General features: G+C 44.3%; 1 long non-coding RNA gene across 1 annotated transcript; it reads right to left on the bottom strand.

Annotated features, from left to right (window-relative positions):
* Positions 1-22,929: 22,929 nt before the first annotated feature.
* Positions 22,930-24,390, bottom strand: LOC135399457 (uncharacterized). Its single transcript, XR_010424277.1, has 3 exons — positions 24,250-24,390; positions 24,000-24,118; positions 22,930-23,015 (listed from the first exon to the last, which is right to left on the bottom strand). It is a non-coding gene; the product is annotated as an uncharacterized LOC135399457 (long non-coding RNA).
* Positions 24,391-25,324: the final 934 nt, after the last annotated feature.

A 25,324-nucleotide genomic window follows, 5' to 3' on the forward strand; every position in this document is an offset into this window, starting at 1 on the left:
TCCATATTATTCCTCAGGTCAATCATTATCCAACCAGCGTCAAAAGACGGCTCACACATGTATGCGTACGCAAAGGTCTTCGTTCCGGATGTAATAGGATATCACCAGTCGACCGTCGGAAAGCAAAAAAGAAAGGAATGCATTTTGGCTATACATCCGAAGAAAACGGTACCGTGCTTCTACGCAGTGATCAATATATAGGGGCCCTATCCTGGTCAAAGTAATCTACCTCGATTACTTGAAATTTCTTCTGTCATTGGTGCACAATCGAAAAAGGCGTGAATATTAAAAGTGGTTGACACCTTCTATCAACCAACCGCCCCACGTGTTATCTTGGAAAGCGACCCGCCTTGTCGGTGTTTCCTCCTGAGAATCCGAAGGCCACACCTGTGATCTGCCCGCCGTGCCTTGTTGCTTCGGTTCTTAGGTGTCGGAAACAGAAAACTCTACCGGCGTAAAACTGAATTGCGTGGAAAATGCGCGGAAAAGCACGCTCGTAATTTCCTTTTTTTGCTGTTTGTCATTTTTCTTGAGGTACAGGTGTGCAAGACGGCAATGTTTGTGTGACACCGTGATTCTACTTTGCATTTATAATTCGGTATGTGCCCGTGAGATGGCGCTGATGGCAGGCAACAAAACGATGAAAGCGCGAAGGATCATTGCAAAGGGTAGAACCATGGTAGAACGGACAGTGTGGCGCGAGCCGCAAACGCCTTTATGAGAAATCAGTTCGTGCTTTAAATCTTGAGCTTTATTTATGAGCTTTTCTTTATATTTTTCTGTGTGTTCGTGTGCTCGATATGCGAAATGATAATTCGCATTTCAGTATGCTTCTTTTGCTCGTGAGCTGTGGGGGTGGTAATGATACCGCAAATGAGATCGTTTTACTCAACAAACAGTGAACTTTGATCGATGAGTTTTTTGTGTGCACACCGCTACGTTGCAATAACATTGCAATTCATAGCGCGATCGGCGCAGAGAAACAGTGTTACGCGGTGCTTTTCTATCATTATTAAACAAAAACGAAGAACGATATGAATTTTTTGTTGTGACGAGCACATACAGACTTTATACAACACAATAAACGGAAATGCACATGCGGACCCATCACGAAACCCATCGCCGCTCAAAGTAATCGACCCTCTTTCGCTACATTATTTTTCAGCTTTGAAACTAATCTTTTACGTCATTGTTACGTCAAAATGACGTAGGGTCACGTTCCGTGATAAGGGCCGAGAGGCTGCGAAGGAAAACTAGGTATAAATTTCAATTGAAACGGGCGGGATTTAAGGGCGGAGTATTTCGTGGTAGCCCCGCCCTACAGCTTCTGACGTAAAGTAATCGAGGTCGATTACTTTCCACGAGGATAGGGCCCCGGGAGTGAATTCACTTTCGTTTTTCCTTTTATTTTCTTGCACCCATATATTTTGCAAGAATACTATAGAGCAGAACGGGTAAATGTGAACATCATTCGCTACACACTGTAGCTCTCATCATTTTTAAACCAAACCACTTAACATGTCTTCATAGGTCTTCACTAAATAGGTGAACCGATAATGACTCAAAATAAAATAAAATAAAATAATCATCCCAGCATCGCTGGCTGCAAGCCTGGGTACCCAACAGAGCAGCGCGCTCCCATCAACATGCCTTGGGCTGACCTTACACACCCGAAGCCTTTTCTGAATACATTCTGCTGGCGCTGGAATAAAAGATTTATCGCGAGGGTACTACAATGTCAGCTCCTTGGGCGTCCTTGAGCCACGCACCTGCATGATTACGTCATACCGCGAGACTATTGTTTCAGGATGACCTTGTCTAGAGGAGCATTAGTGAAAAAAAAAACAGTGTAGCCCTGAGACAATAGGATGACGTCACGACCAATGAGAACGGCCTGCAGAGGGCGCAAGGATTCACTTCTCTCTTGGACACTGACGGATGTGGACACGCTAATTCTGCTCCTGGCAATTGCGTTGGCCGTCAGTGGAACAGCGTAGCTTCGGTGGGGTCGGTGGGGGTTCAGTTCGAGTAGCGCTGGCGTGATTCTTAATAATTTTGTCGTGAGATTAGTTGAGAAAGTAAACGCCTGGGGGTACAGCTGCGGGGCTTTATACAGGAGAAAAAAAACATTAAGAGTCAGTTCTCTGGCTGGCTGTCGGATGGAGCAGTCGCATCGTTCTGCGCTCCTGATGTGGTGGGCTCATTTGTTGTGTAACTAATTCTCTTTGTTGTTAGCTATTGATGGTTAGCATATTTACTCTTGCTTTCCCAGCCTCTGTATTACGAGTGTTTTTCTCCTCGCATGTCCAGAGCTGTCCTAACCTGCCCAGACATGTCATGATGACGTCACAGGATGTCCGGAACTGGTGGTCATAGCTGCGATGCTTTGCAACCTGCCTCTGTGCTCCGTCGCCCGGCGATGGTCAGCGACCGTTCCGGACTGCTTTCTCCGAGATGGCATCGTTGATCTGCAACTAAACTCCTTCTCTCCACTCTATCTTTTTATTTTATTTTCTACCTATTTTTTAGTTTTTTTTATCAGCTCAAGTAGCCCACAACTCACATAGTGCTCTGGACACGTCTTAGATGCTCCCCAATTAGTGCAATGACTCACTGAATGATCCTAATTACTGTGGGGGGTCCCAAATTGCTCATTAATGGCGTCCAGGCCACTGTGTGAGTTGTGGGCCAGTCGAGCTGTTAATATACTACTCCCGACTGCTTCAATCCGTAGAGTGCCTTTTTCAAGAGAAACTTTGCTGCCTGACGCAGGGTATCCCAAAGGCGGTTCCATGTAAACAGTTTCTTCGAGCGTTCCATGTAGGTATGCTGTTTTGACGTCCAGTTGACGCATTACCATGTCTTCCTCCAATGCGAGAGCGAGAAGTGTTCGTAGACTCGTGAGCTTAACTACCGGCCAAAAAGTTTCAAAGTAGTCCACGCCTTCTCTTTGCGAAGCTCCCACGGCCACAAGACGTGCCTTGTACATGTCAATCTGACCTAATCGTCCCTCTCGATGCGAAATACCCATTTTGACTTGACGACTTTCATGTCAGGTTTTCTTGTTACTAGCGTCCAGGTGTTCATGTGATGGAGATAAGAAAGTTCCTGTTCCATGGCTTCGATCCACTCTTCCTTTTGTGGTAGGCACATGGCTTCGGCATAGGATCGTGCATCGGTTTGCTCCTCCGTCACCATTTCACAGTAAGTGACCTTTCTTGGGTCAAGTTGTAGATGATTAGGTGCTCTACTTATCCGGCCAGATCGTCGTAACGGGGGGCTTGAGGAAGACTCCTCGGTGTCAGTAGTCTGATCCTGCCCATCTCTCTCTGAAGTATGGTCATCATGACTATCAACGCTCTCTTCGATCTCCGCGGCATCTTGGCTTGTGTCTACGTGCTCTGCACTGGCAGCTTCTCCGATGATTGGGACGTCAACAGTTTCTTGCTGCTCTGTCATTGCGCTGGGAGTCATAACGAAGGTCGTCTAACTGTTCAGTTATGTACACTCTTAAAAATGAACTTCACCGCACAGCACGCTCCTAGCCAACCATCATCTCGAATGATATCGTTATCTGCCCTGAATTGTTGAAAACGGGAGGCGTACGCCTTTTCTGTGACAATTATGAACAGCATAAGTGTCACACAAAAAGCGTACGCCTCCCGTTTTCAACAAATCAGGGCAGATAACGATATCATTCGAGATTATGGTTGGCTAGGAGTCTGCTATGCGGTGAAGTTCATTTTTAAGAGTGTACGAGCCTGCATCCACATTCTAAGAAAAAAAGGAGTACTTTTACTCCTTTTGGGGACTAAATGCATTGCCACAAAAAATAGTCCCTTTCGGGAGTAAATGCACGGGAGTAAACGAATGGCACTGAGTGGAGACTGCATTTCTCGCGCTGTTGTAAGAGTGTCAGGTACATAATTGGTGTGCATGCATGAAAATACTTTGAAGCAAACCATCAACCGTGATATATCGAGTGATATCTGGCGCCATACTAGGGCACAATTTGCGAAGAAGGATGCGCTAACTGTTTCTTACCCTGTGTGGCTGGAAATTTTCTTCGTTTCTGAGTTATACAGCCTTATGTCGTTCAAATTGACCAAGGGCACACATTTACGTAGACTGTTGCATTCAGGAGACCATTCGCGAAATTTAGTGAGAATTTGCAGTCCTAGGGAGTAAGTGTCGGCAAGAAATGTCGGGTTAGGGGACTAAAATGGGGTGTAACTGCAGCCCAGGGGAGTAGAAGCTGTAATTACTCCCCGTTTTGCTCCTTTTTTTCTTAGAGTGTACTCCCTCCCTTGGGAATGTAACTGGCCGCCACTATTCTGAGCAGGCAGACTGCTGTAGACTTTCTTTTCCTTATAAAACGTCACTACCGCCACCACCATCCCAAGTGTCAGCGTTCTCTCCGTTGATTACACGAAAATCGAACGGCTTATATACGCCATTTTTATGGTATAAATGAACTGTTAAATGCACTAAAATGGCGTATTGTCATCAAGTAAGAAAAAAAAAGCGTACGCCTCCGTTTTCAGAAAATCGAGGGAAAGAACGATGTCACTGGGGACGATGGTTGGCTATGTGCGTGCTATGTGGTGAAGTTCATTTTTAAGGGAGCACATCCATGAACATTTATTTCAGTTCTCAAAAGTAGAACGTCGTCTTTATTGTGTACCGTCAAGTGGCGTGACAGGCGAAAATTTTTATTGTTAAGCTTCCACCACACCGGAAAGGTTGGATAACTAGCACTGATAATATGTAGCAGTGGGCAGACTGCAACACAACGTTTGCGGGAGTCGCCGCACTAACAATGTTGGGCTCATCTAATCAGCTTCCACGATGATGCCAATACATATATCTAACAACACACACTCATCTAATCAGTCAACAGTAGAGAGCCATAGGTGACGCTGGCTTTGCCACAGGTGGCGCTCAATTTTTGAAGCGTGATGTGGGCAAGCTTAGGCTTGTCCCATCCTACAGTTGGCAATACAAAGCAATGGAGCAGAGTTTTTGAACTGACCTTAGTTTTTGACTTGGTTGGGGAAAATAAAGCAAATCGGTAAATTAAGGATATAGGGAGTGGTAGGCTCAAACGATAAGGAAGATGTGCTCATTAATTTTGTGACTCATCTAATCAGTCAACAACACAACAAGCAGGAGACCTGTTAAATGATACCTGAATGCGTGAACAGGAGACGATAAGACGAGAATAATGTGATATGGGAAAGCTTTCTCTTGCCCCATTCTACACTGTTAAAACAGAACTTAACCACATAGCACGCTCCTAGCCAAGCATCATTTCGAATGATATCATTCTGTGTCGTGATTCGTTCAAAACAGAGGGGAGGCGCCTATCTGGGACAAGATAATCTGTCCCAGATAGGCGATTGCTCCCATTTTCAACAAGCCAATACACATAATGATGTCATTCGGAATGGTGGTTGGCTATGAACGTGCTATGTGGTGAAGTTCTGTTTTAACAGTGTACAGTTGCAATACGAAGCAGGAGTCGATAAGGATAAGCTAAACGACTCATCTAATCAGTCAACAATATAACAATAAACAGGAGACGGATGCGTACCGCCCAGTAGCAGTGATGATAGGTAGCACTGGGCAGTTTGCGGCAGTCGTCGCACTAAGCAGGATGCGGATGCGTACCGCTCCATAGGTCTGGTCTCCCTTCAAATCCGCGCATTGATCTTTGGCGGTGAAGGGAGGCGAAAGGGAGCCGGTCCTTCGTATTTGGAAAAGGGCCCCTTGATAACGCGGACAGCTCCTGGGTGGGCCGTGTCTCTGAACGGCGCGGCCGATAACAAGGTCGTACTGCTTGCGGTGCTGTTCCGGGAAAGAATTTTTCATAGCACTTTTGACTTGCTCTTCTGCTGTGGCTTATCTCATAGAGTCAACAATACAACAACGTTTCACTTGAGTTCTAGCCAGGACACTTCTACGTTTTGCGCCGCGGTTGGAGACGGTCCTGTACCCATGTCAAACACGTTCGGTTTTCCGCAGGTCATCGGTCCTCCATAAGATGGCCATTCGTGACGCCATTCAGTAGTTAAACCTGAGACAGCTTTTGACAGAGAGCGTTATTCGTATCTCTTTTCCATGCTTACACCTTACGGCTCTCATGAAGCGTGCATTCGCTTTGTGGAAGTGTTGTACTTCGGTGCGAAAAGCCTGGTCTCCCTTGCACGTGGTCTATCGCGTCCGATTGAAATTACGCACGGTGTACTGCAGGGCTGCCCCGTTTCTCCTGTGTTGTACGCTGTCTCAATCAACCCGCTCCTGCTTCGTTTAAGCTCCCTCCCTAGCCTTCTTAGGCTGCCTGGTGGGTACCCCCCTCCTGTTCTCGCGAATGCAGATGATTATCTCTCTCATGCTACCAGGGAAGCTTGCCTTGAACCTGTGCTGAAGGTTTTCGACGATTTATGTAAGGTGTCTGGCGCAAAACTCAACCAGTTTAAGGGCAGTGCCGTCTACATTAATGCACAACCTTCCCGCGTTGCCGCCTATGGCGTACCCTCAAAAAGTGTAAAAAAAATATCGGTTTCGTATTCGATGGAAGTGGGGTATCTTGTGTAAACTGGGCTAGAGTGCTTAAACGTTCCTCCGCTATTCTCCGTAGACCTGGCCCTCACTTTCTGTGCCCGTTTACTGACCTCTTGGTACAACGGCCGTCTATGCTTCCTCGCCGCTGTATGTCTGCCCCCTGCAGTAATTCGAATCGCCATAACTCGCAACGCCTTCCGTTTCCTGTGGGCTGGTTCAGTTGAATGGGGCAGGAGGTCACATCTGCATCTCACGCGTTATAAGGCCAGGTTGGGCGTGCCGGTTGTCACGAAGCGATGCCTAGCATTTCAGATCAGTGCTCTCTTTCAGGCGCTTCACAGTCTTGATCATCCAGCGTGAGCTCTGGTGCACTATTTCTTACGTCATGCTGGTTCACCCATACCACTGACAGCAGTCCGAGAAAAGGGGCACCTTCGCCTCCTTTTCGGAGCTTGCATAGCTGCCGCGAGACGCGTGCGGCAGATGTCCCTGGACGCTGACGTCTCTCTCTGGGAAGCCACAGATTTCTACGCCTCATTCACGGAGGCACTGCTGGTTCCCTCCCTGCCCGGTGCCGTTGGTGGCCCTTCCAGGAGTGCCTGGCGACGAATCACGGCTGGCTGCTTGAACGCTCGTCCTGCGAGTCTCAAGTGGAAGCAGGCTCATGGTGCCCTGCCGCTGCGTGGGCGTTTACACGTCGTTTTACGTCCTGGTGCATCTCGGAGTCGCCGGAGCACTGGTTCCTTCAGTGTCATATTCCGCTGCTACTGTGGACCAGAGTCCGGTTGTTTTTGAGGTTCCAAGATCTCGGTGGGCGGGCAGGTGCCAGACGCGCTGTGGTTTGGAAAATAAGTCCGTATTGCAATATAAGGGTATGTGGATGCAGAGCCTGGGCCATAAAGAAGCAGCGTCGACAGTCCAAACTGGACCCCGAGGCAGTAGAATGTATGTTGGTCATCTCTATTACCTTCATGATTAATGATTCACGTCATTCCTATTTCCTTCACATGTCTTGCAAAAGCTCTGGAAACAGAGTCTGGTATTCCCAAACATTCTGGGCGGACGCCCTTGTAACTTCCGGTTATGTACGAAATACGTGTTCCTCCAGCTCGGTAGGCGGGTAGGTGCCAAACCAGCAGTGGTGTGGCAAAGAATCCTGTAGGGGCCACATAAGGGCATCTGGATGCAGATCCCTGGGCCATAAAGAAGCAGCGTCGACCATCTAAACTGGACCCAAAAGCAGTAGAATGTATGTTCCACGGGTACCCCGAGGGCGTAAAAAGGTACAAGTTGTAACGCTCACCGGATGAATATATTGACGTCCGGGATACATTATTATAGGATACGTGCTTGTAAACTGTTTAAAAACAGAAAAGCCTCGAACACCGTCACACACGCGTTACATGTCATGCCACCATCTTACATTGTCTCTCCCTCTTCCCCCAGTATCTTCCTCATGTCTTTCTCTCCGCCGCCTCGCTGGCGCCCCATCGTTCTGTGCAGGAAAAGCGCCCTTACAGGCGCCCACCCCTAAGTGGTGACTGCTCGGATAAACTGCTACTTTCGCTACAAAGTTCTGGGACAGAGAAACCGACAGTTTCTTCGTCAGCCGTGACGTTTTCTTTGACAAAGATTCCTTTCTGTAAACGCAGATAAACAACGCGCTGACCCCTCCTTGTAAACCAGGATTCAACGACGGCGCCGTGAATTTACGCTTGGATTCGATAGCACTGACGGCAAAAACCCAACCGAAGCGCCAGTTGAACCGTCGGAAATTGTGCGATCGACTGCAGACGTGTGCCCTCCAACTGTTGACGTCGTCAGCGTCCGAAACTGTCAACGTGGTCCACAATCAGCGCTGCCCAGGCGTTCCGAGCGGCTGGCAGCCAAGCCAAAGCTAAGTTATTCCTGCTTTGCAGTAGAAATGAGCCATTTCATGCCTGATCCAAGAAATGTGGAAGAAGCACTGTCAACGCCTCACGGAACCGAATGAAGAAAGGTCATAGAAGAGGAGATTTGAAAACACATTTGATTTTAAGAAAAAAATCTTCCCGGTACAGCTTGGCGCAGGCGATACTGCTCCGACATTCTTTTTATCGGACGCTCATTCAAAGACACTGCCCTCCCGGGGACGGATCGTGTTATCCAGGCGCACTTCTCCAAAATCTGAAGGACCAGCTCACTTTCGCCTCCCTCCACCGCGAAGGGCGACCTGAAAAACAACGAAACATAGGAGGTAGTTCCTCAGCCGAGCGGTCGACCTGTCATCAAAAACAAATGGGTCTTTCGGAAGAAGTATAAGGAAAACGGCGATCTAGACAGGTACAAGGTCAGGCTGGTCGCGTGTGGCTTGTCCTAGGTTGAAGGAATTGACTTCAAGGAGACATTTTCGCCGCTGATAAACCTGAAGTCTGTTCGTGCAGTTTAAAAATCACCAGTTAAAAATAGTGGCACTTTTGTGACGCATTGCATGCGTCACTTTTTGGAAAAAAGTCACTATTTGCTCAAGTGTCACATTCAGAAGCTTTTTGTTACTTTTGGAAGAATGTGTCACGAGTGCTCTCACAGGAAGTGTGAGGAACAAGGTCGCGCACTTTAAAACGAGAGCTTCACCGCATCGCACGCCGAAGACCAACCACGGTACAGAATGATGCATGTAACACAGTTGATTAGCTGAAAACGGAAGGCGTACACCCTGTTGGGACACTTACGTAGTTAAGTGTCTCGAAAAGGCTTATTGTCCCGTTTTCAAGAAATCAGCAGTAATGAAGGCTACTGTAGAATGGTTGGCCTCCTTCGGCGTGCTATGCGATGAAGTTCTGTGTTTAGAGTGCAAGTGGTCTCATGGGATCACGAAGGAGGTGGTGATGCTGGTGAAAGGGCTCACTGTTGTCGGCTTCACAGATACCGGCTATGCTGTCTGGTTTTCTTTTTTCTGGTTTTTCCTCATACGCTTTCAGACATATGTCGGCACAGTACCCTTAGAAGTCGGTCCAGGGGTCACATTCCCCCAGGGCGTCAGTCGTAACGTTGGCCTCGTTGTCACCACATTGCCTATTTGCATAAAAGTTGAGGGTGCGCGAGCCAAGACGTGCGATTGAGCGTGAGACAGCTACTTAACTTTCACGCAAAAGGGCAATCAGCATGCGCCTATATAGACTTCAGAGATGGGTGTAACACGCAGCCGACACTGACATCTGATATATGTGGAAGGCACGCGCTCAGATGCTAGGAGTCACATGAAAAGAAAATAATTTTATTTCAGAACAGGACCACTATGAGGTAATCGGCGTTCAAGACCTTCATGGTTGATGAATCTCTTTAGAACCCCTTCTAAGAAGGCAGTCGTTGCTCGAATTGCAGCTCGAAATACGGGGATGTCTTGAAGGGAAGAATGGTAACTGGATAACGAGCGAAATGAGATTCATTCGTGCATGAGCTGGCGACACGCTATTTTTTCACATGCTATTCTGAGATTTCCTAATAAGGGTTCTGCGGGTACTAAGCCATAAGTGGCCAGTTTAGATCACGAGACATTAAAAAAGGGATAACAAGAGAAACGAAATGCAGAACGTAATCGGAAGAAACGTCGCAATGAAGAAGAAAAATAGACCGCGAAGACTGAAACACCTTTTTTTTATATCGTAACTTGCCATTTCCGTTGTCAAAGCATTTTGGCGCACAGGTTTCAATGTGCACTGGTGAGGGACACTTATGACACCAGAATGTTCCAAAGGGACATGGCGGTGTAGCACAGTTGCATCAACCTACCGCTGAGGGTGCCACTCACCCAGAAACAATACGAGATCTGGTAGGACGCGACCTACCACTACCTAGCGGTCGCTAGACACAACTTTGCCGAGACCGCCATATTGATTTCTGCATAGGTAAATCGGGATGCATGGAGAGAATCTTTGCATGGACATTTTTTTTTTTTTGTAACGTGGAGTTTGGTTACTACGATTTTTTGTTCGTTTTCACAGGATAAATGTGTCATCACGCGCCACCGGAAGTTCATGGGGTAAGCAGGGAGGGTCATAGGTTCATACATACCGGGCCCCTTTATCTGAACCCACCCTGTACATGTCGAGCACGTTTTGCAGCCGCGGGGATGTGATTGTCTGCATGGCAACAATTTCACAAGGATCAAGTTCTGTCTTTTCTAATGCTTTACTGCAAGCAATTTGGCTTTTGAATGTGTGCTCGTGTACGTCAGCGCAGCTGAGAGAGACACAGAGACAACCCGGCACGTTAGGCTCGTGTTTGTCCATCAGCTTTTCCGTGTTTACGCGATTTCACTGCGTTTGTCGTTGTGAATAGGAAAGAAACGCAAAAGAACTTACCGAGATGTCCCTGCTTTACCGGAGGGTGCCCACGCATATGATACGCCATCCTGTAAGGCACACTAATGCGAACGTTATGACCTCATAAATGAGAGGCGTTCGCATGAATCAAACACACATTTTCCTCGACGGGTTTGAGTAACGTGAAACTTCTCAGTCATGTGAGTGTTCTCGACCGCGAGTTATATAAGCCATTTTTAGCAGATGGAACCGGACGTGAGGAAACTCGTGCGCGTTCCCCGCTTCCACTTGCCAAGGCTTGCCCATTGTTGGTAGCTGAATGAGCAAACATAGAAATCCGGAGCGTTCAAACAGGGAAAATATCAAACTACGTGTCACTGGCAACGGTCGCACCTGTGACAAGTGTCACAACTCAAGTGTCACACGCCCTCCCTATCCACCTGGCTGAAAAACCTTAACACGGCTCATGTTGCTTCATAGGGACTAAGTATGACGCTTTTCAGATCCAGGTTTGGGCTCGCCCAAAAGTGGCACAGCAATTTCATGTGTCACTCAAGCTTCAATGCTTTTAGCGTGTACACTTTTGGCTTTAGCAGTCGAAAGAGGGTGTCCCGCGCACCAAATCGACATTACAGCCGTCTACCTGAACGGGTTGTTAGAAGAACGCATCTACATGGAGCAACCAGCGCTGTTCCATGAAGGAAATTGAGAAGACGTCTGCCTTTTGATGAGGAGTTTGTGCGGGTTACGCCAGTCCACGAGTGGAATGTGAGACTTGACAAGTTTCTCAAGAGCGTGTGTTTAACCAGGTTGAAAGCGGATCCCTGTATCTATATCGACAATGTGGAACGTATGGTCGCTGAGTGTACGTAGACGACATCTTGATCATTGCGGTGGACGAAGGCAAAGTAAGAGAGCTCAAACAAGCCATTGGAGCCACCTTTGATATCAAAGAGATCGTAAAAATTAGCCACATTATCTCTATGAGAATACAGCGTGGAGCTGATGGGAGTTTGACCCTGGATGAGTCGGGGTATGCCATTCTGGACGTATTTGGGATAAAAGACGCAAAGGGAGCATCAGCGCAACTGGATACAGGAACAAAGCTTCAGACGCTCAAAGGAGGCCAATCGCCAGTGTATTTGTACCACAGATACGGTCAGGCCGTTGGTAGTGTACTTTACCTAGCCGGGGGTACGAGACCAGACTTGGCATTTTTAGCATTATATCTGAGTCAATTCAAATGCAAATTCCACAACTGAGCATTGGAATGGAGTGAAGCACGTTTTACGGTTAGTGAAAGATACCCAAAGATCCGCACTAACCTTTACAAGGACCGGGAAAGCCGTGGAGGCATACTGTGACGCGAATTGGGGGAGCGACAAGGCGTTTACGCTCTCCTTCAGCGGTTATATTTTTCCGCTAGCCGGAGCAGCAATCTCCTGGAGCAGTCGAAAGCAACGGTCAACCGCTCTGTCAACAGTTGAGGCCGAGTACCTAGCGATGTCCGATGCAACCAAGGAGGTCCTGTGGCTGCAGCATTTAGCGCAGGAACTCAGCACAGAGAACTTCGTACTGAAGCTGGAAACATTGTTCATCGACAACCAAGATGTTATGGCAGTAGCCGTGATCCATAAAACGTCGGAGCGGAATAAGCACATCGTGCTGCGGTTCCGGGCTTCGGGAGAAGATAGAAGGAAAACTACGATTGCCGCATGTAAAGAAGTCTGCGAACCAAGCGTCATGGCGTAAGGAAGATGGCATCAGGCAGAGCGGTTTGTGGAAAGTGCTCTGAGCCGTTTCAGCTCAGACAGCCGTTTATTTATTGCTCTGGTGAGTGTTAACAAAGCTTCCATTGTACATGTGTGAACGTTGGTCCTACGCAGTATGAATTTTTGATGCGAGATGGCAGTAGCACTTACAAGTGTGATATTTGTGCCCGCCAACGTACGAAGAAAGGAACCAGGCGTAAAGAATGTGAGAATGAACTTGACAAAGAACTGGTTTTAACCGGTGAAACGGCGGCCCTGTCAGCTGCCTCTGAGGTCAACAATACGCACGACCTTATCTACAGGATTTTCCGTCGTATTTAATCCTTATACCGCGGAATTTAATCCTCATGCTGCCACTTTTAATCCTTGTTTCGCTGGAGTTAATCCGTATGTTGCCACTTTTAATATTATACCGTGGGATTTAATCCTTGTTCTCTTCAATTTAGTTCCTGGTGCTACCATTTTCAATCCTTATGCCCCGGAATTTAATCCAAAATTATCGGGTTATCTTTTCACTACTCTTTTTCACTACAATGGGACAGTGCGGGACCACCTGTGTGATTTATGACCTATTTTGACTACTTCCTCGTTTACAGCCATACATTGACTTTTGTGACTACCCCTGCTCAGTTCACTACTATGTGATAGTATGGGACTACCTGCATAATTTATCACTTGTTATGAGTATTTCCTTGTTTACAGCTACAAATTGACTTTTTATGACTATGCCTACTCTATGCACTACTATGGGATGGTATAGGACTACCTGCACGATTTATTACCCGTTTTGACTATTTCGTCTTTTACAGCCATCAATTGACTTTTGTGAATATGCCTACTCTATGCACTACCATGGGATAGTATGGGACTACACGCATGGTTTATGAACTGATGTGACTATTTCCTTGTTGATGGATATATGGTGACCCTTTTGTGACTATCACTGTTCAATGCACTCCTATGTGATAGTATGATACTTCCTGCATGATTTATGACCTATTATGACTATTTCCTTGTTAACGTGTATAAACTGATGTTTATGATTATGCCTACTCTATGCACTACTATGGGATGGGACTGCCTGCGCGATTTATGACCTGTTTTGACTATTTCCTCGTTTACAGCCATAAATTGACTTTTTGCGAATATCCCTACTCTATGCACTGCCATGGGATAGTACGGAATTACCTGCATGGTTTATGACCTGATATGACCATTTCCTTGTTTATGGGTATAAATTTACTTTTTATTACCATACTACTCTACGCGCTACTATGGGGTGGTATGGGACTACCTTCATTATTTTGGACCTCATATGACTATTTCCTTGTTTATGGGTATAAATTGACTTTTCTGTGACTGACTTCTCTACGCACTACTATGGGAAAGTGTGGGACTACCAGCATGATTTATAGCCTACCTGCAATGTTTATGACCAGTTATGACTATTTCCTCGTTTGCAGCTATAAACTGACTATCGCTGATAAATGCACTACTATGACATAGTCTGGGAGCACCTGCATAATCTATAACCTTTCATGACTATTTACGTAATATACAAGCTGTACTAAACCCATGCACACAACAATAATTTGATTTTTTATGACTGTGTGTACTATTTGAACTACTATGGCGTAATTTAAGATACCTGAATGTTTCTTGACCTGTTACGACTATTTTCTTGTTTGTAGCAACAAATTGATTTTTAGGCATATAACTATTATTTGCACAACAAAGGGATATTATACGACTACCTACATAATCTGTGACCTGATATGACAATTCCCTGGTTTACAGCTACAAATGATCTTTTTGTGACTACGACTACAGTGTGCACTAGAACAGAATACAACAACAGTAACAACTATAATTTAAGATGATGTATGAGGAGGTTCATGGCCAGAAGCGATACTCTACCCCATTGCTGGTGGTGACGTGGGGAATGAAATAATGAGCCACTTCACAATAAGGATTGAAGTCCCATTGTGTCCAGAAAGGTCAAAAGAACTTTGATCCCAGAGCGTTAGTGGGCTGGATCCGGCCAGGAATAGCACGATACTATCCTGCACGATTTTTCACATGTTATGACTGTTCCATGTTCGCAGCTTCAAATGAACTGATTTGGGTTGAGCGATGGGATAGTATAAGGCTACGTTCACGATAGCGCATGCTATGTGAGGATTCAAGAACTGGGCTCACGTCATTTTAACATAGAAGGCCTGTGACGCGAAAAAAGATCAATGAAGCGGTAGATTGTATGGAAACATGAAGAGCATTATAAAGAACTGATTACCAGGATGTCGTACTGTGATGTGCATGTGATTGCTGACCAACTTACATTTGGAAAGAGGCGAGAAAAAGAAGGGGGCTTTTGGTGAATGTCTTATTTCAATTGTTCTTGTTCCTAGGAAACTCGAAGGTAGTGTTGTGTTTGTCTATTTGTATGTTCCAGCTTCAATGGAACTACTTTCCAGGTAGTTCGCGTTAGTTCCAGATAGTCTCATACTCTCTCATAGTGGTGCATGTAGTACTCAAATAAAAAGTTCATTTATAGGCGTAAACAAGGAAGTACTGATCACATGTTTTATATTATGCAGGTAGTCCCATACTACCCCACCGCAGTGCATTGAGTAATCCTAGTCATAGAAAGTCAAATTATAGCGGCAAAGAAGTAACAACAACTTTATTTTTGGCTTTGGAGAGTGGGGAGGAAAGAAGTGGGAGGAGCAAAGAAGGAAATAGTCAATACAGTCAATAAATCATGCAGGTAGTCACATCACATCTCATTGTAGTGCATAGAGCAGTAGCATAGCAGTCACAAAAGTCAATTTATAGTTATAAACAAGAAAATAGTCATAACAGCTCATACATCATGCAGGTAGTCCCATACGATCCCATGACAGTGCATAGGGTAGGCATAGCCATAAAAAAGTCAATTTATGGGTCTAAATGAGGAAGTAGTCAAAATAGGTCGTAAATCATGCAGCTAGTCCCATACCAACGAATAGTTGTGCTTGGAGTAGCTATAGTCATAAAAAGTCAATCTAAATGTATAGACAAGGACATAGTAAAAACAGGTCATAAATCATGCACGTAGTATCATAATATCACATAAGAGTGAATTGGACAGTAATAGTCACAAAAAGGTCAGTTTGCAGCCATAAACAAGGAAGTAGTCATATCAGGTCATGAATCATGTATGTAGTCCATACCATACCCATAGTAGCGCATAGAGTAGGTATAGTCATAAAAAGTCAATTTATAGCCATAAACAAGGAAATAGCAATATCAGGTCATAAACCATGCAGGTAGTGCCATACCATACCATAGTAGTGCATAGAGTAGGCATAGTCAAAAAATTAATTTATACCCGAAAACAAGGAAATAGTCATAATAGGTCATAAATCATGCAGGTGGTCCCATAGAGTAGGCAGTTACAAAAAGTCATTTGCTAGCCATAAACAAGGAAATAGTCATATCAGGTCATAAATCATGTAGGTAGTCCCATACCATCCCATAGGAGTGCATTGAACAGTGATAGTCACAAAAGGGTCACCGTATAGCCATAAACAAGGAAATATTCATACCAGTTGATAAACCATGCAGGTAGTCCCATACTATGCCATGGTAGTGCACAGAGTAGGCATGTTCACAAAAAGTCAATTTATTGCTGTCAGGGACGAAATAGTCAAAACGGGTCATAAATCGTGCAGGTAGTCCTATAACATCCCATAGTAGTGCATGAGTAGGCATAGTCATAAAAAGTCAATTTGTAGTCCTAAACAAGGAAATTGTCATATCAGGTTATAAATCATGTAGGTAGTCCCATCTCATCCCATAGTAGTGCATAGAGTAGGCACAGTCATAAAAAATCAATTTATAGACGTACACAATGAAATAGTCATAACACGTCATAAATTATGCAGGTAGTCCCATAGCATCCATTAGTACTGCATAGAGTAGGTATAGTCATAAATAGTCAATTTATTGCCATAAACAGGAAAATAGTCATATCAGGTCATAAACCATGCAGGTAGTCCCATACTATCCCATGGTAGTGCATAGAGTAGGCATATTCACAAAAAAGTAAGTTTATGGCTGTAAAGGATAAAATAGTCAAAACGGGTCATAAATCATGCAGGTAGTCCTATACCATCGCATAGTAGTGCATAGAATAGGAATCGTCATAGAAAGTCAATTTGTAGCCGTAAACAAGGAAATAGTCATATCAGGTCATAAATCATGTAGGTAGTCCCATCCCATCCCATAGTAGTGCATGAGTAGGCATAGTAAAAAATCAATTTATACCCGTAAACAATGAAATAGTCATAATACGTCATAAATCATGCAGGTAGTCCCATATACCCTCCTTGGTTTTCAAGAGAACTCAGAACATGCTTACGTAACAAGCTTTATTGCCACCGGAAGTTTAAGAAGACCCGCCTCCAATATTGGCATGAGAAGTTCAAAGCTTACCGAACACTTTCCAAGAAGTTATATGGCCATGATCATAAAATATATGTCAAGACTACAGAGGCGTGTCTGAGATCTCGTCCTATGACATTCTGGAGATATTGTAAGACGTTAAAGGTCAGCTATGCCGATATCCCAAATAGTCGAAACGGTTGTGATATTCTGAAAGCCCACATCCAGCTCTCCCCAAAATGCACCTTTATTCTCTCAGTTCGGTACAGTACCATGTAAAAAAAAAAGGATAATTCATTCCGAAACACACATGGGCGCAGCCATTTTTATGACGTAGATGCACCCGAACGGGCATTGTGACGTGTACGCGCCTTCGTACTTGTCAGTGGATTTCAGCTACGGCTTCTTGCGGCTTCACGTATCTGTGCTTGAAGATGGCGGACAGCCGGGTTCCACCGTTCCGCGATAAGTAAACAGTGCAGCAGCTGCGAACTCATTCGCGAACCAACCTATGTGCGATGTTGTGACTGGAATTCGTCATTTGTGTTTTGTGAGCACGTACAATTTGTATCAGGTCGCGTCTGCGTTAGCCCCTTTACAGCACTTGCCCATTGTAGAGACTGACGTTTCGACAGCCGTGTTAGCAAGAAAATGCCGACAGCGTTTTATTCCTGCACGAAAAAATTGTGCTATGTATTTGAGAAACCGCATACTGCTATGGGACAAGTTTTACATACGATTTATCAATGTGCAACAGCGTCGACGATGGTATGTAACGACGAGAGACGTAAAACGAAATAAAAATCACATTTTAAACTTTTTATGGGATTCTGTGCATTTTCCAGAAGCTTTCTTTGAATCACACACTCCCATGTCGCGCTGCGTTGTGTGGCACGCTACAAACTACTGCATTTTATGTCTAACATCTGGATATTGTTTGTAATGAGCACCGTCGCACAAAAACATGCACACGAAAGCTCCAGTAGCCATGTGGTTGCACACTATGCAGACGCAAAAGAAGTACCAGAGCACATATTGCCACTTAGAAATGGTGTTTTTAGAAATGTGGGGTCTGAAGAGTTAGGGCATAGCATAGATCCTAGAAATCAGGTGCACCTTATCCTTCTGTAGAGTGCTCTTTCAATTCACAACTCAGCCCATGGGGTGTAAAAGTGTTAGAAACAGTTATGTGACCTGTCGTCCTGGGTGACATCACTGGCCAGCCTGGAATTAATTCCGTGCTCAGGAATTATTGTACAAATCACTTTGTGTGCAGGACATGATAAGCAATATGTAAGTTGCAACCTTGTCTGCAGCATTCTCGATTGCCTCTTACCTTTACAGTTAAAGACATGTTACCAAACCATTTGCAAAGGGCACTCTTACAGGGGCCGTGTAACCTGAGTTTTTAATTTATCAAATTTATAAAAATACAAGTATACAATATGTAATATGAAATTTATATAAAATAAAAAATAACATTTATAAAAAGAATTTATAAAAAATAAATAAAACGGCTTCATGGAAGCAATTCGTTAGCATACCCATTGCACATGAAGCACAATTATATATGCTTGGACATCATCTAATTAATCTTCTGAACCATATGTGTGGCTGCATACGAAATATTTTATGCGCATTCTCTACCTTCCTATTGCTACATGTGCACACGAATAACAGTGAATATATGTGAAGTGGCAAAAAGCAACGCTAGACTCTACCATAATTGTGCCCCTTTAACTTTTCCACATTTATGTCTGGTTAACAGGGAATATCTCACTAGAAAAGAAGACATTTGTGCATTGTTTGGCAAGCAAATAAATATATTTATTTACATTTTCCATCAATCAGCAATGTTGTGACCTGGTGCAAATATTAATGTCAACAAGGGAAGTACTTACAAATTATTCCTATGTGCTCAAATGCAGATATGACAATTCTGTTTTTGTACCTCAGCACAGTACAGTTTCAAAATTAACAAACTGCACAGCATCAGCAATCTTAAAGTATCTCAAGAGGGGAATCACATAAAGCTTCAATAATAGACTGTGCAAACAAAGCTCCAAAAAACAAAGTACTTCAAGAAAAATCTAAATAATCGGTTGCCGTTGTGATATGTACTACTATGCACAGTTCATGAATGGAACATACCTCATTGCATTGCCTCCATGTGGGCACTAGAACAGGCAGCTTTTTAGGTCGCTCTTTTCGTGTGTTTCTATTGTCCTTTTTTTGTTTTCTGTTCTTGCAATAGAAAGCATGGCCATAGTGAAACACAAGCAGCCAAGGACAGGATGGGACATCTACAATGCGACTGCTAGCTCTAAACTGATATATTTATTAGCAGACTCTGGAATATACACATACATATTGGTTACTACTACTATTGGTTAAATTGTCATTTGCTTAGCAGCATATATATGCTGCTAAGCAAATGACAATTTAACCAATAGAATAACAGACAAGAAAAAAGGGGTTATATATCTTCCCCTCTCCTCATTCTCTTTCACAGGCAGCCCTAGTATCATTCTGAGTGTGTCCGTGCGTTCCCTTTGAGATAACGTATCTCGGACAGAAGCAAATCCAACAGCGGACTGCTTACACATGCAGCTGTCTTGGATTTCTCTAACCACTTGTTATTTAACCGCTGCCTTGAGCTGTGTGTTCTGGAAATTTAGGCAGCATCAAGAGTCCCTGCAATGTGTTGCCATGTTTCTCGAGGGCATCAAAAGTCTGTCCTTGGCTGCCTGTATTTCACTATGGCTCTCAGATACAAACTACCCCATTTCAACACAGTAGAAAACACAGATTTGTAAATAGCATCTGTTGATTGCGCTGTACATACCCCCCATATAAAGGATCATAGTGGATACTACATCTCGTGCGATAATGTCAGGAACACAAAAAAGCTAGATTTGAAACCACTCTTACGTTGTAGTAGTAGTATTTGTGTGAAGCTACGCAATTCCTGTCCTGCAAATAATTTAAACCATATGTTTCATCTGCCAGCGTGATGATCCCCTGAAAAGCAATTCACACTTGGCGGGAACTACCAGTTCTGAAACCTATCCCTCACATGTGTAGCCATCAGGGAGGGAACCCAAGGGCTGCGGTGGAAAAGACAAACACACACGGGCTATGTTCTCACTGCGTATCAGCTGCTCTGGTTACTAGAAAGAACATGTTCCAAATTAATATAACATGGCTTGACATGATACGCCGGCGAAAGCTAACCAATAAAATTAGTAGTTAAATGTACAATACGTAAACACTTGCGAGAACATGACAGTTTCCTTCCTGCATTCATGCGCTACCATTCAACCCACATAAACAGTGTACTGAATTTTTTTATAGCATTACACGTCGTTTGACAGAACTTGAACAAGATTATATAGCACACGATAAAAGTAGAGTGAACATAATGTGCAGAAAAAATGGCTAGGAAGCAAGCGAGCTGGTGAAGATGATGCATATGTAAAACCCCGAGACTAGGGAACACAAAGGGACGTGTTTGTGTCTGTCCCTTCGTGTTCCCTAGTCTTGGGGTTTTACATCATGCATAATGAGCAGCTTTCCATTCACGCTTAATGGCCGCAGCAGTAATGCATGAAGGCTACTGCTAAGTTGTGTTGAGAAACACCACTTTATGTTTGCCATGTCTAAATGAAACATACCTGACCTGATCCAAATTAACCGTTCTGAGTCTGGAACACAGAAAGAGAAAAACGCAACACACGTCACAACATTAACAGATAGGCAAATGAGCTGTGGCGAGCTCCACCTTGGGACAAAGTCAACAAGTAATTCACCAAAAGTCAATGAGCGCCTGAAATGTAACATCTCTGACTGGTAGCAGGACGGTCCACGTTCAATTCCTGGTGCTAGCACTGACTGGCTTTTTCACGAATTATTTGTTGAAGTTTCGATGTGCTTGAGAACCATTCGTCAACCATTAGGAAGGGAGTTGCCTCAGGACAGAAGCCGCCGATATTTCGAACAGAGACTGTTCTTCTTCTGGGCACCGTCCTCATCATTGGCATGGCATTTAAAGGGTTAGGTGTGACGTGTTTAAAGGTTCATGCGAATTGTGGGTCAACAGCCCGGAGGGAAGAAAGGTTCCGTACGGGCTTTTACGGCCGGAGTGAATGGCTGCTTTGTTAGAGTGTGGAGGGGATTATGTGAACGTAGTGATCTAGGCTACAGACCGGTTACAGAAAAATGGAAGGTTCACGAATACGTGGACGAAACGGGACAAAAGGCAAGAATTGGCAAGCATAGCGAAAGATAAGGAGGTTAGTGGTTACGTGGGGAAAATTCCAGAACCAGCAAAGGTTTTTTTTTTTTAATATTTGTAATGCAAAGTTGTGGCATGCAATAAAGAAAGTAGAAAGCAGTGGCCATGCAGAACATAACAGATGATAATGGAGGTAGAAGGGAAAAGCATATTTTATTTGTGAAGTGTTTCTAGGGTGCCGTGTGATTTGTTGATACCGGACGGGTGAAGAGCGTTGAACTTGTATATGAGATAAGACTCCCTATCACGTCTGTCACGTGTGGATCTAAACCCGGTTTCTAGAATATATAGTTTAATGTTATCAAAATTGTGACCAGGAACCTTAAAGTGTTCGGCGACTGCTTTGAGGAGTTTGTTGGACGTGTCGGTTCTGTGTCCGGTAAGGCGGTTGTTCATTTGTTGACCGGTTTCACCAATGTTTTGCATAGAGCAGTCGCCGCATTCAATGCAGTATATCACATTGGAACTTGTGCATGTGAATGCGTGGTTAACGGGGTGGGTGTAATTACTCGCAGTGCTTTTGATGGAGTTAGCGTGTTGAACGTGCTTGCATGTTTTGCAGCGCGGGAGGTTGCAGGGTCGTGTTCCGGTGTACGGGGTGCTTGTTTTGCTGATTTTGGCATTGACCAAGGAGTCTGCCAGGTTTTTTGCGCGTCGGTATGTCACCTGTATGGGATTTGTGAATATATTGCTAAGTCGGTCACTGCTTTGGAGGAGGGGCTCGTGCTTCTGTAGAATGGCTTTGATGTTTGGAAGTGCGTTGGAATATCTTGTGATGAAGCTTATTTGGCACGCGTCAGGATTTTTTCGGTTTTCCAGAACCTCGTCTCGATCGAGTGTGAGTGCCTTGCGACGGAATTCGGTTAGGAGGGAGTCTGGATAGTCCCTTTGGGCAAGTGTACTGCAGAGTTCGTCAAGCTTATCAGCGTAATCTGTGTCGTTTGAACAAATTCTGCGTAGTCTTACACTCTGCCCATTAGGAATTCCAACCTTACAGTGACGCGGGTGGTGACTCTTGAAGTGAAGGTATTGTTGTTTGTCAGTTGGCTTTTTGTACAGGGTTGTGATGAGGTTGCCGTTGTCTAGTGATATTGTGGTGTCGAGGAAGTTAATTAAGTGAGTTGACTGTTGTGATGTGAACTTTATGTTGCTATGCGCGGTGTTCAGTAGATCTATGAACTTTTGAAATTCATGTTCCCCGTGTTCCCATATTATCAGTATATCATCGATGTATCGAAGGTACACCGTGGGTTTCAATGAGAGGGCGCTGAGAACTTTGTTTTCTAAGAACCCCATGAAGATATTTGCGTATGTGGGTGCAACAGGTGTGCCCATACTTGTACCGTGTACTTGTAGGTAGTGTTCGCCATTGAACTCGAAGTAGTTCAGTTTAAGGACCAAGTCCATTAGAGCGAGTATGGTTTCCGTGTCTTTTCTGGTGTTTGTTGTAGAAAGGGTATTGCAGAGGGCTGTGATTCCGTCGTTGTGTGGGATGTTAGTATACAAGTCCTGAGGCAACTCCCTTCCTACATTCTACCGGTTCGCTGGATTTCTACCCATCTACATTCGTCAACCATTGTATCCTCATGAGGTGATGAGGGTTTGTCATCCCAAAGAGACTCCCTTTCTGGCATGTGTCCTTATGGATGCTCATCACTGCAGAAAAAAAAAAGAAAAAGCATTTAATGACAAGAAATGGATAGTCGTATTTACTGTATAATGATTGTGCACAACAGAAAGAAGACTTTTGCACAGAAGGCTGTACTTCTTGAGGTCTAACATCAAGTTACAAAATTCCAGAATATATAAGACATGTTGTAAGGTAGAGAATAAGTAGAGTTATTGAGTTGTCGAGTTGAGTTGAGGGGGGAGTTCCCCCTTTTTATTTTATTATATATGATTGTATAATTATTGTTTTGTCTGTATCAACCTTCGCTCTCTACATTACAACAAGTTTTATATATTCTGGGATTTTGTAACTTCATGTTAGACATTAACAAGAGCAGCCTTGTGCACGAAAGTCTCATCTCATCAAAATTTAGATGCTCTCGACAGTCTTCTTTCTGTTGTGAATCTCTATCACAGCATACCTGCACATTGCTGTTCTACGTACTGTGACTTTGCAGTAAGAGTATGGACTTTGGGTAAAAAGACTACACAGCACTGCTCAGGTATTTTTGCCTAATCGAACAGTATGTATGTATGCAGTATGCACACAGTATTTGTGCACCGGACCCACTAAAAATGTAGTGAATGTGGCATTGCCCACGGTAATGCACCAAGTTCAACACAGTTATTGTAGAATCCAGGTATTTTAGCTTGCATATCAAGCCTGTACCACATCCAGTGTGAAGTTGTGACAAATAAATAGTTTCCATTTTTCTTAGCGCTCAGAACACAGACAGTGAATTAATAAGAGTAGACAATGTTAACATGAATTCTGGGCTATTCTTCAATTAAAGATTCACAGATATAGTAAAGGCACCTTTCTCAATGGACGTTGATGACACTGAAAATTCTAAAACGTTATCAGAGGCGACATCAACTTCTGTGTGTCAAAGGATTGTATGTCCAACAGTAATCCAGCTAACAGTAACAAAACTGTGCAAAAGACAAATTAACTGAGCGAATGTAACGCACCTTCTATATCAGACAGTGAAGCTTGTAACACCCCATCCACAGGAACCAGTGTCCAGACAGCAAAAGTGCTTGAACTGGGAGATAGCAGCTAATCGGAATGGCGACCTTTGTTTTCCACCCTGAAAGCACAGGTTGTAAGGTTGTAACTTTGAGGGCAGATTTAAAAGTGGTGTCAAGATGTCTGCATGAGAGTGCACATGAAAAGTTGAACATAGGTGAATACTCAAATTATAACATCACATTGTCATACCTGTTGGTGGAGGTAGACGGCAACTAATGTGTCAGCAATTTCTTCATGCACCAGATGCAAGCCAGATCATGCTTCATTTCCGCCTTCAGCGTGCACCTGTGATAATTCAGAAGTTAGATTATCAATACTATTGTGTTGTTAATCGTGGTTATATCAGAGTAAGCGCAGTAGGACAGCTGCACAATCGATTCATTAAGCTTGCTATTTTTTATATCTGAACCTCGACTTACCTTTTTTGCTCTCGTTTTTTGCCTTGATCCTCCGTGGCACGTTCAAAATGTTGTGCGTCGTGCACCTCAGATTTTCATCAGACGATTTCGTGCCGAGATTCCAAATTGCCTCTGGAGTCGCGCGTAACCTATGATAACATACGTGGGCGAAATCCTTGCAGTGGAAATTAGCAGGCACCACTGTCAGCCAAGAGCTTCGCACTGGTTGGTCTTTTGGCAGCTTATAATAGGTAACACTTGAATGCTCCGATGAATGAATGAACAGCGTAGCACCGTCGCATCTTCGACAACTTCGCCGTGGCATATCACGCTCCAGCCCATAAAAGGCAAGGTCAGAACAAGGAGGTGCACTTTCCAAACGACGCCGTGCCAAAAAAAAATATTCACATGCTTTGTTTGCGGCTTAGCAACAACATAACAGCTGTTCGCTTATGTACGATGCACAGAGGACGAAACGAAAGAAGCCAAGCGGCCAAGCCAAGAGTCCATGCCAAGCCAAAGACAGATAAACCGAGAGCAGTGACGTCGGTGCGCCCGTGCGCAGGGTTTGCCGACGGTCTGACGGCCGGGCGTGGGAACTAAAAAAACTGTTTTCTAAAAAACTACGAACAGTTGGAGCAAGATATTTCGCACACATATTCAGTGTTCGGTAATGAACACACAGCGCGAATATCGCTCAGTTCTGCGGCACTTCAAAATCGGCATATCTGACGTTTAACGAAAACAGCTCAGAATAATATTGTTTCGCGACATGATGGGTCCTATCATAGCGATCCTAACGTGGTAGCGAGCATTTTTCCTAACCAATTTGGTCCCATTCACTCTTCTAGCATGCTCGCTAAGAC

The sequence above is a fragment of the Ornithodoros turicata genome, chromosome 7, assembly GCF_037126465.1.
Source record: "Ornithodoros turicata isolate Travis chromosome 7, ASM3712646v1, whole genome shotgun sequence".
NCBI lineage: Eukaryota > Metazoa > Arthropoda > Arachnida > Ixodida > Argasidae > Ornithodoros > Ornithodoros turicata.